Genomic DNA, 12436 nt, shown 5'->3' on the forward strand with positions numbered 1-12436 from the left:
TGTAAACTGAAAATTTAAAATTTATTGTATCGCGAAAAGATATGGAAAGTTCGTCGACGATATTCTATTGAAAACTGAGCTGTATGAAGTGTACAGTGTTGAAGAGTCCAGGGAAAAAAACCATGATTCATATCACAAAACGACTGAATACTAATTAAATTGTAAACAAAAGATTTCGGCACCCTCATATAACATGTCTGAGCTCCTCGACATGGCACGGACCCAACAAGTCGATGGAAGCATTCTGCAGAAATATTGAAGCCTTGCTGGCGCTTTAGCCATCCACAAGTGTAAAAATGTTGTCAGTGCAGGATTTTGCGCACGAACTGACCTCTCGACTATGTCCCATAGATGTTCGAAGCGATTCATGTGGGGCGATGTGGGTGCCGAATGATTCGCCCGAATTGTCCAGAGTGTTGTTCAAACCAATGTGGTCTGGTGACGCCATATCATCCATAAAAATTACATCGTTGTTTGGGAATATGTAACCCATGAATGGCTGCAAATGGTAACTATTTCCAGGCAATGATAGGTTGAGTTGAAGAGGGGACCCAGCCCATTCGATGTAAACACAGCCCACATCCTTATGGGGCCACCACCAGCTCGCACAGTGCCTTGTTTACAACTTGGGTCCATAGCTTCGTGGGGTCTGTGCCACACTAGAACCCAACCATCATCTCTTACCAACTGAAATCGGTACTCATCTGAACAGGCCATGATTTTCCAGTCCTCTAGGATCCCTCCGATATGGGGAAGATCCCAGGAGATAAGTGTCACAGACATGATACGTGGCAATCATTAAAACAAAGGCGTTTTTCGCTACGACGGGATCTTCTCAAGAAATTTCAATCGCCAGTTTTCTCCTCCGATTGCGAAAACAGTCTGTTGGCACCCACCTACATAGGGAGAAATGATCATCACCATAAAATAAGAGAAGTCAGGGCTCGTAAAGAAAAATTTCGGTGCTCGTTTTTCCGTGTGCCGTTCAACAGTGGAAAGGTAGAGAGACAACTCGAAGGTGATACATTGAAACCTCTGCCAAGCACTTTATTGTGAATAGCAGAGTAATCACGTAGATGTAGGTGTAGGAGGGTCGCTGGAGGCGATTTGGTGCTGTTAGCTAAGGCGCTCGCGTCGGTCGTCTGCTGCCATAGCCCATTAACGCCAGATTTCGACGCACTGTTCTAAGCGATACTTTCGTCATACGTCCCACATTGATTTCTGAGGTTGTTTCACGCGGTGTTGCTTGTCTTTTAGCACTCACAAGTCTACGTAAACACCTCTGATCTCGGTCGCTAAGTGAAGGCCATTGGCTACTGCGTTGTCTGTGGTGAAAGGTAACGATTGAACGTCTCATGCGCATAGCTCTAACTAGCGCTCCACGTTCGATGTTTGTTAATTCCCACCGTGCGGCCATTATTACGTCGGAAGCTTTTTCACATGGGCACTACTGGAGTGCAAATGACAGGTCCGCCAACGCACTGCCCTTTTATGCTTTATGTACGCACAAGTACCGCCATCTGTATTCGTTCATATCCCTATCCCATGACTTTCGTCACCTTACTTTCGAAATTCTGCTGCAGAAGAGATACTACTCCGTTTTCGAATTATTTTTACTGAAGCTTGCCTACTTGGATAACTCACGATGAGGTCATATTTATTTGAGGACGTGGTTATCAAATTTGCTTCCCAGGAGTGGAGAATGTAAATTCAGTTCCGTTGACTCTGCAGAGGTGATATAATGTGTCAAATGTTACTTTCAAGCCAGAAACTACTTATTTTCTGTAATAGTTTGCTAATAGCAATGTAAATTAATATTAGGTCTAATTATTTCAAAATCTGTTCTTTCAGTTTAAATTATTACATGCTGTGATTTCAGTCATTAATATCTATTGTCTTCACTTAAGATATTAACAGCTGAGTCTATATCCGAAATTATCCTGCCTTGGATTTGCTATTGTTTGGTTCAAATGACTCTGAGCACTATAGGACTTAACATCTGAGGTCATCAGTCTCCTGGAACTACTTAAACATAACTAACCTAAGGACATCACACACATTCATGCCTGAGGCAGGTTTCGAACCTGCGACCGTAGCGGTCGCGCGGTTCCAGACTGAAGCGCCTAGAACCGCTCGGCCAAACCAGCCGGCTACTATTATTTACTTATAATCATAATGTTGACTGTTACGACTATCTGAATAGTCACCACACTCCCCTCCCACTTGCTGTACCCTTTTGATTACAGAAGAGATGTTGCTGTTAGGGTGTATTTATAAGTGAAATGAAATGTCGTGTGACGAGGGCCTCCCGTCGCGTAGACCGTTCGCCTGGTGCAAGTCCTTCGATTTGACGCCACTTCGGCGACTTGCGCGTCGATGGAGATGAAATGATGACGATTAGGACAACACAACACCCAGTCCCTGAGCGGAGAAAATCTCCGACCCAGCCGGGAATCGAACCCGGGCCCTTCGGATTGACAGTCTGCCGCGCTGACCACTCAGCTACCGGGGGTGGACTATTTATAAGTCATGTGGCTGTAATGATAATGTGCTGCTACAGTGCTCAACACACCATACGAGCTTTTTTTCGCATCATTCTTCCTGGATGTTGAAATTTTTGGGAAGCGTCATTTCCGTATTCGAAGTAATTGTAACGATTGTGTACGAGCGAGTGGAAACCGATGCGATGTCGTCTCGGTGCGGAGAACGTAAACAATGCACGTAGAGAACCGCTCCTCATCTCAGAGTTGCGACGCGTAGCAAGTTTTCGCACAGCGGCGCGTGCCTCACAACCTCAACAGAGCTTGGCGCGGGAGGAAGCCGCTCCCACGGATCTTCCGCTGGTGTTTGCCTTCGGAAATAGCCGTTTGCCCTGCTAATGTTTGTCGAGCTCCGGGTACATAAAAGCTGCGTGTGTTTTAATCTGCAGCCTGCTCCATTTTCCGTCTACGTGGCGGGAACCGAAATACGAAGCGAGTTCTGGACGGCGTGGGCATGTTGATAATACACTATCCGTCAAAAGCATCCGGACAGCCATTAGTGGATATTAATATCAGGTTTATCCACCCTTCGCTATAATGCCGGCTCGAAATGAGATCACTTTCAACGACGGGCCTGAGAGTCCTGGAGGAATGGCAGCCCATTATTCCTCAACAGCCGAAAGCACAGAAGGCACTGATGCTGTGCGCTGGCTTCTGTAGAGACGTCCACGTTCTAACTCATGTCAATTATATTTCATTGGGTTCAGGTCGGGACACTGGGCAGGAAAACCAAATACAAGAATGTTGTTGTCCACAAGCCACTGTCTCACACAGCCCGTTTACACGGGGCTCTCAAAATCGGATTTCGTAAATCGATTTCCCAATACCGCTTCTGAGTGATCATGTAAACACTTCGAAATCGATTCTGCAAATCCGCTTCTAGTTGCCGGTTTCCCTATTCGGCAATTGATTTTCGCTCCCATGTAAACGCCATCGGCTTTGAAACGTGCTTGGGCTATCAGGTTTCGTCTTATTTTCAAAAATTTTCGCCTAATACGGATGGGGTGACTTTTTTTGTAGAATGAAAGATGAGTTGAAACATTAGACTGAAGCTGTTTACACCTCGTCTAACTGAATAGAAATAGCGACTGTCCTGACTAAATCAGAAACGGTAGCAGCTGTTTTTTCAAGCTCCATATTTAACTGGGCTAGCAAAACCGCTTGAGACATTACCATGTAAACAGGACAGCGAAAAATGGGTTTCCCAAATTCGGTTCTTCCTTTTCGGAAGACGTGTCACATGTAAACGTAGTGACAGCAGTTGCCTCATGACAGGTTGCATTGTCAGGCAAATACAAACATTCGCCGTTTCCGAACTGTTCATCTACTGTACACGATGCTGTAAAGTATTTTCACATCCTTCCGCACTTAATCTCTTTAGCGCAATAAGGGCATCCACAGCTTAACCATGAAATCTGCACAGATCACACCAGTAATAAAAAGAAGAAAAAAAATCTGTGTAATCCACTCAATTTACAGGTCCATATGATTAACGTCGATATGGAGCGAGATTTTGGAACATATACTGTGTTCGAACATTATGACTTACCTCCAAGGAAACGCTCTATTGACACATAGCCAACACGGATGTAGAAAACACCGTTCTTCTGAAACACAACTAGCTCTTTACCCACACGAGGAGCTGAGTGCTATCGACAACAGAGTTCAAATTGATTGGGTATTTCTATATTTCCAGAAGGTTTTGGACTCTGTACATCACAAGCGGCTTGTAATCAAATTGCGTGCTTCTGGCATATCGCCTCAGTTATGCGACTGGATTCGTGATTTCCTGTCAGATAGGTCACAGTTCGTAGTAACAGACCCGAAGTCATCGAGTGAAACAAAAGTGATTTCTTGCGATCCCCAAGTTAATATTATAGACCCTCTGCTTTAATGATTTAGGAGACAATATCAACAGACATCTTATGTTGTTTGCAGATGATGCTGTAGCTTATCGTCGTGTAAAGTCACCCACAGATCCAAACGAATTGCAAAATGATTTAGAAAAGATATCTGTCTGCACCGTGCGAAAATTGGCAGTTTCCCCTAAGTAATGAAAAGTGAGAGGTCATCCACGTGAGTGCTAAAAGGAGTTCCTTAAATTGCGGTTACACGATAAATCAAATCTAAAGGCCGTAAATGTAATTAAATACCTAGGAATTACAATTACGAACATCTTGAATTGGAAAGAACACAGAAAATGTGGAAGGCGAACCCGAGACTGTGTTTTATTGGAAGAATACGTAGAAAACGCAACAATTCCACCAAAGAGACTGCCTACTCTATGCTCGTCCGTTATCTTTTCGAGAATTGCTGCGCCGCCTGCGATCATTACCAGATAGAATTAGCGGAATACATCGAGAGAGTTCAAAGAAGGGCAGCACGTTTTTTACTACCGAGAAATAGGGAACAGAATGTCACGGACATGATACATGATTTGGGGTGTACTTTATTGAACCAAAGCCGTTTCTCGTTGCTGTGGTATCTTCTCACGAAATTTCAAACATCAATATTCTCCTCCGAATGTGAAAATATTCTGTTGACGCCTGCCTACAAAGCGAGAAACGATAATCATAGCAAAATAAGGGAGACTCACACGGACACACAGACAGTCTTTGTTTTTTCCGCGTGGTGCTCCAGAGTGGAATAACAGAAAATAATTGTGAAGGTTTTTCGATGAACCCTCTGCTCCGCACTTAAGAGTGATTTGCAAAGTATACATGTAGATGTAAAGGTCCCCACAGTGTAACCACAACTCTGCCGTACTTCACCGTTGCCACTACAGAAGATGGCAAGTAAACGTTCTCCTGGCATTCACCCAAACCAAACCCTGCCATCGTTTTGCCGCAGCGTTCTGCGTCACTCCAAATCACTAATTTCCAGTCATCCACTGTCGAGATGCGTCGCTTAGAAGTGACTGTAGTAATGTGGGGCTTATGAAGACCTGCAATACCGTTGCAAACTATCCTTTTTAAGTCCCTACGAACAGTCAGCGTACTACACTGAAGAGTCAAAGAAATTAGTACTATCTAATATGGTGAAGGGCCTCCGCGAGCATGCAGAAGTGCCGCAGCACGACGTAGCATTGACTCGACTAATGTCTGAAGTAGTGCTGGAGGGAAATAACACCATGAAACCTGCAGGGCTGTCCATAAATCCGTAAGATACGAGGGAGTGGAGATCTCTTCTCAACAGCACGTTGCAAGGCATTCCAGATATGCCCAATAATGTTCATGTCTGTGGTGTTTGGTGGCCACCGGAAGTGTTTAAACTCAGAGGTGTGTTCCTGGAGCCACTCTGTAGTGATTCTGGACGTCTGAGGTGTCGCATTGTCCTGTTAGAGTTGCCCAAGCTCGTCGCAATGCACAATGGACACGAATGGCTGCAGGTGATCGGACAGGATGCTTACATACGTGTCACCTGTCAGTCTTATCGAGACGTATCAGGGGTCCCATATCACTGGAACTGCATACGCCACACACCGTTACAGACCCTTCACCAACTTGAACAGTCCCCTGCTGACATGGGGGTCCATGGATTCATGAGGTTGTCACGATACCCGTACACGTCCATCCGCTCGATACAATTTGAAATGAGACTCGTCCGACCGGGCAACGCGTTTCCAGTCATCAACAGTCCAATGTCGGTGTTGACGGGCCCAGGCGTAAAGCTTTTTGCGTCGTGCTCCGAATGCCGATATCGATGATGTTTCGTTGAATAGTTCGCACGCTGACATTTGTTGATGGCCCAGATTGAAATCTGCAGCAATTTGCGGAAGAGTTGCACTTCTGTCACGTTGAACGATTCTCTTCAATCGTCGTTGGTCCCGTTCATGCAGGATTTTTCCGGTAGCAGTCATGTCGGATATTTGATGTTTCACCGCATTCCTGCTATTCACGGAACACTCGTGAAAAGGTCGAACGGGAAAATCCCCACTACACCGCTACCTCGGAGATTCTGTGTCTGATCGCTTGTGCGCCGACTATAACACCACGTTCGAAGTCACTTAAATCTTGATAACCTGCTATTGTACAGGCAGTAACCGATCTAAAAACTGCGCTATACACTTCTTCTCTTATACAGGCAACGCCGACCACAGCGCCGTATCCTGCCTGTTTACGTATCTCTGAATATGCATACCTATACCAGTTGCTTTGGTGCTTCAGTTCACCTATACAGTCGGTAGATGGTCTGGTCTTGGTTCAGCTACTAACGTTCCTCCACATTTACAATTCATAAATTCGCCACCAACAGTCGTCGTTCGCAACTTTAAATGGGTTGAAGTGTCCCCGATAGATTTTTAGCTCAGGGGACATCCAGTGAGTAGTCCACGTCCGAAGCCATTGAGCTTTTCTGACAGACCAGTACTGCTGTCACCACTTCTCTACTACGAACAAAACACTCCCTGCCTCCTCTTGAGGCGAACGCCTCTCGTGGCATTACACGCAGATTCGTTTGGTCTGATAGTGCATGGTGTTGCACGCGACACCCCTGACAGCCTTTCAGAGAGAACATCTGTTTCCCGCAGATCAACATGATACGATGCAGACACGAATCTCAGTTATTAAGAGAGAGGTATGAATTTAATTGGAAATCTACATCGGGATCATTGATTAGCTATCCGAGAAAGCAGCATACTTTAAGCAACCTATAAGAGACAAGTGCGCAGGACACCACAAATGGAGTTTATTACAATAAATTAAATTGACAATACTTTCCACAAAGAAGCGTCTCAAGCAAGAGACGATATGCAAATAATCAATGTCCTTCGATATACACAATTTGCATGCAAGCAATTAATATACACTACTGGCCATTAAAATTGCTACACCACGAAGATGACGTGCTACAGACGCGAAATTTAACCGAGAGGAAGAACATGCTGTGATAAGCAAATGATTAGCTTTTCAGAACATTCACACAATATTGGCGCCGGTGGAGACACCTAAAACGTGCTGAAATGAGGAAAGTTTCCAACCGATTTCTCATATACAAACAGCAGTTGACCGGCGTTGCCTGATGAAACGTTGTTGTGATGCCTCGTGTGAGGAGGAGAAATGCGTACCATCACGTTTCCGACTTTGATAAAGGTCGGACTGTAGTCTATCACGATTGCGATTTATCGTACCGCGACACTGCTGCTCGCGTTGCTCGAGATCCAATGACTGTTAGCAGAACATGGAATCGGTGGGTTCAGGAGGGTAATACGGAACGCCGTGCTGGATCCCAACGGCCTCGTATCAGTAGCAGTCGAGATGACGGGCATCCTATCCGCATGGCTGTAACGGATCGTGCAGTCACGTCTCGATCCCTGAGTCAACAGATGGGGACGTTTGCAAGAGAACAACCATCTACACGAACAGACTGACGACGTTTGCAGCAGCATCGGCTATCAGCTCGGAGACCGTGGCTGCGGTTACCCTTGACGCTACATCACAGACAGGATCGCTTGCGATGGTGCACTCGACGACGAACCTGGGTGCTCGAATGGCAAAAGTCATTTTTTCGGATGAATCCAGGTTCTGTTTACAGCATCATGATGGTCGCATCCGTGTTTGGCGACATGGCGGTGAACGCACATTGGAAGCGTGTATTCGTCATCGCCATACTGGCGTATCACCCGGCGTGATGGTATGGGGTGCCATTGGTTACACGTCTCGGTCACCTGTTGTTCGCATTGACGGCACTTTGAACAGTGAACGCTACATTTCAGATGTATTACGACCCGTGGCTCTACCCTTCATTCGATCCCTGCGAAACCCTACATTTCAGCAGGATAATGCATGTTGCAGGTCCTGTACGGGCCTTTCTGGATACAGAAAATGTTCGACTGCTGCCCTGGCCAGCACATTCTCCAGATCTCTCACCAACGTATACTCAATGGTGGCCGAGCAAGTGGCTCGTCACAATACGCCAGTCTCTACTCTTGACGAACTGTGGTATCGTGTTGAAGCTCAACGGGCAGCTGTACCTGTACACGCCATCCAAGCTCAGTTTGACTCAATGCCCAGGCGTATCAAGGCCGTTATTAGGGCCAGAGGTGGTTGTTCTGGATCCTGATTTCTCAGGATCTATGTACCGAAATTGCATGAAAATGTAATCACATGTCAGTTGTAGCATAATATATTTGTCCAATAATACCCGTTTATCATCTGCAGTTGTTCTTGGTGCAGCAACTTTAATGGCCAGTAGTGTAGATCACCAACCACGGCTAAATCGTTTGGATTACGTCTCGTCTTCTAGTGCGGCTCTTCCACCCTGGCCCCGGTTAGGCGGAGCGGCGGTAATAATCGTATAGGAGCTGCTCCTGTCGTGATGCCATCCTAGTCAGCGTGCTGTTGGCTGACATCGTCTCACAGCCTTCTGTTACGTTCCAGGCCGACGTGCCGGCGCTTGATGTTACGCCGGAACAGCAATAAAACAAACACCACCATCAGCAGCCATTTGGCATCCACTGCTGCCGGTAAGTCTCCTCCTTATGAATTCCAACGACCTTCAACTACATGGCGCCTTCATGTTTTCTGATGTCGTCTGCCTGTGTTTCATTATGGCATCGTCTCAGTGTTTGCGTATCGGTTCTAATCCAGCAAAGAATTTTATCAGTTAATCTACCGGTTATTTGTCCAGCTACATCTCTCACAGCACGTCATTATCATTGCAACCTGAACTAAGTCTTCGACACCTGTGTTTTTCCTGATCCATTTGTCAGCTTTTCTTTTCGTTTGTTTACCGTAACAGTAGCAAGATGTCAGTTCCAGCAAACGATACCGCGCTTAAATCTGGCCCACAAGTCTGATAGTACGCAATTACAGCCTTCTTGAAGTATATCTTTTCAACTTTCGCGCTCACCGGTTGGTTGTCACTACCTCCGCACTACTGCCAGATGCCCGTGTGTGAAATACCGCAGTTTGGAGTGACAACCAGAGCCCTCCTATTTGCGAAACGTTGAACGGGAGGGAAGAGGATGGGGAGGTAGACACATCTGTACAACATGTTTTAAAATATTGTTCCAGAACACATGTTATTTAATGAGAAACAGTAAGTAATGTGACTATGTAGTATCTCAAACTCGTGCTCGTATACGTTCTTCAATGTTTGTGGAGTCACATCAACCTCTCAATTCACCACCACCACCTACCATCATAATTCCTCCTTTTGTTATATATAATGTATTTTATATGTTACTGCTATTATCAGAGATGCCTCTAAATCCCTTCTGTGTTCGTACTTCAGTATGAAGGCCTGAGGATGATCAAATACTGACCGAACCGGTTACCATCGAAATGAATGTTGCAATCAAATTTTGAAGTATGTTCAATATTGTGTTGAAATTCAGCAAAAATATATACGAGACAAAATCAAAATGAATAAACCTAAGTGGCTGAAGAATTATTATGATATGAAGTTACTGATTTCCAATTTACAATTTAATCATGTCATCACGTTGAAGAATAGCGCATCCCTTACAAATGTGCTTCACGTTAAGAGTGACGCTTTTAAAATCTGAAGCCGACCTCTGTGGCCCACTGCTTCTAGTCGCTTCAGTCCGGAACGGCGCGACTGCTACGATTGCAGGTTCGAGCTCAGTGACGCCGTGCAGTACATAGCCTACCTGTGGGAATGTCATCAACGTTTGCACCGTTAGTACCGCGAACATTTCGCAGATACTTTATCAGTTGCGTTATCGTACGGATAGCAGAGGACCCTTCACTTACAGTGAATACTATCGCTAGAAGTGTCCCTTTTGTTTCTCTTTCCTCATTTGGGTTTTCCGTTTTCCATTAGTTTATTACCTGATGCACTTACTTACATTTTTATACATTTTACAACATATACAGACTTTTGTTTAGAATTGTTACTAAAAGCTTTCTGTAAATAACTTGTCACAAATGTCAGTTGTATTTAGTTCTGTTCTTAAAGTGTATCGATTATGTGAAACATTGTCCAGCTATTCACAGTTACATTTTTCTGTACATGTATTGTTGTGATGCTATTATGTTCATAAATAAATGCAAAAAAATGCGCGTAACTTGGGCGCATAATTTTTGGTAATCGGGATTGCGTTCGCGCTGTTCCGAGAATAATTTTAACAAAAAAAAATCCTGCCTCGGGCATGGATGTGTGTGATGTCCTTCGGTTAGTTAAGTTTAAGTAGTTCTAAGTTCTAGGGGGGGTTGATGACCTCAGATGTTAAGTCCCATAGTGCTCAGAGCCATTTGAACCATTTTTAAAATTTAAAGAAAATAACGCACAACATAGACGTAATTGATAAATAACGCTACGCCACTTCTTTAATGACGTACGCGTTTCATTAATGTACATTACGTTTGTGAATCCCGACATAAAGTAGTTCGAAGCAGAGTGAGCTCTCGCACCATTTACGTGTTAGAAATCGCGCAGTTTTGACAAAATGAACAAAGCGTGTTACCAGAGTCAAACCAGTCTTTCACTAATCTCTAGCTCACTGTATCGTACAATACTACACGCTCGGGCATTGGGCGGCTGCAGTGGGGGGAGCAAGTGACGAATAACCGATGCGCGCGAAAGTTTAAAAAGCCGGACTTTCAGGAGGTCATAACTGCGTAAAATTCGAATTGTGGCCTGAATTTTCACACGGCATCGACTGGTGCGATTGATATCTTGCAAGTGTGCTTTTTTTCTTCTCAAAATATGAAATACAGTTGGTGATGTTTCCTTGTGAGTGTAATCTCACAGGCCGGCCGGAGTAGCTGCTACAGTCTGAAACCGTGCGACCGCTACGGTCGCAGGTTCGAATCCTGCCTCGGGCATGGATGTGTGCAATCTCCCACCCGGAACGGCCCGGCTGGCTCTCCCGCCTACCGCAACTGAAGACAGCAGTTACCTTAAACGTTGAACCTCTGTCAGCGACGTCGAGGCAACGCGCGACACAGTCGCATCAGACGTGCTGTAAGCACTTGGTTACCTGCTTTCACTCGTGCGAACTCAAAGTAACAGTCTTCCAGTCTAGACTTGGGAGCGCTGAACAAAGGAATTGAAAACAGGAGGTTCGCCATTCCAGCAAGGAGAAGCTACAACAGTCAGCACCGCCCTCTCGAAATAAATGTTAATGCTGTTTGTACAAAAAAAAAAGGCAAGTAACGGTCCCTCACAGTGACACAGGACACTCCCAGGCCCAAATCAAGTACTTCTGTGGTGCTCTCGGAGATCCCTCGCGCATGATTGGCCACTTAGCCCCACGTCAGGGGAGGGTGGGTAAGAGAGACCTTAGCTCATAAAACCACATATTTGTTTGAGCAGCTGGTTCTCTGGACGTTGGTCGTAGGTGCACCGAATCTGTTACTGTCGATATACCACAAATGATGTAGAACTCCGCAATTTCGCGTGTCCCCTGTACCGTGCATAAACAGAATTTTTTTTTTCCTGCAGTCCCTGTGCAGGACCTGCGTCCTCCTTGGATTATTGCTTTTTTCGAAGACTGGACATACGTAAATACTTAACGTCAGGGTTGATTCCTTGGGATATACTTTTTTTCCGAAGATTTCCTCAATTATCCGAATCCACTACAGGCCACCCTACCTTAGGACACACATCCTTCATATTACAGCAGATAAGATGTTGACCGTTCCGCCCTTCTGCCACAACACAACACGAACATAACTCTTCTTATCGCTGACCAACCTTCAGTTTTTGAATGTTTTCCGCACTGGATGGCTCAAATGGCTCTGAGCACTATTGGACTTAACATCTGTGCTCATCAGTCCCCTAGAACTTAGAACTACTTAAACATAACTAACCTAAGGACATCACACACATCCATGCCCGAGGCAGGATTCGAACCTGCGACCGTAGCGGTCTCGCGTTTTCGCATTGGACGCCCATCGATGTGTCACCGCCTTATGCTTTAAATCTACACT

This window comes from Schistocerca gregaria, chromosome 4 (assembly GCF_023897955.1).
Source record: "Schistocerca gregaria isolate iqSchGreg1 chromosome 4, iqSchGreg1.2, whole genome shotgun sequence".
Taxonomy (NCBI): Eukaryota; Metazoa; Arthropoda; class Insecta; order Orthoptera; family Acrididae; genus Schistocerca; species Schistocerca gregaria.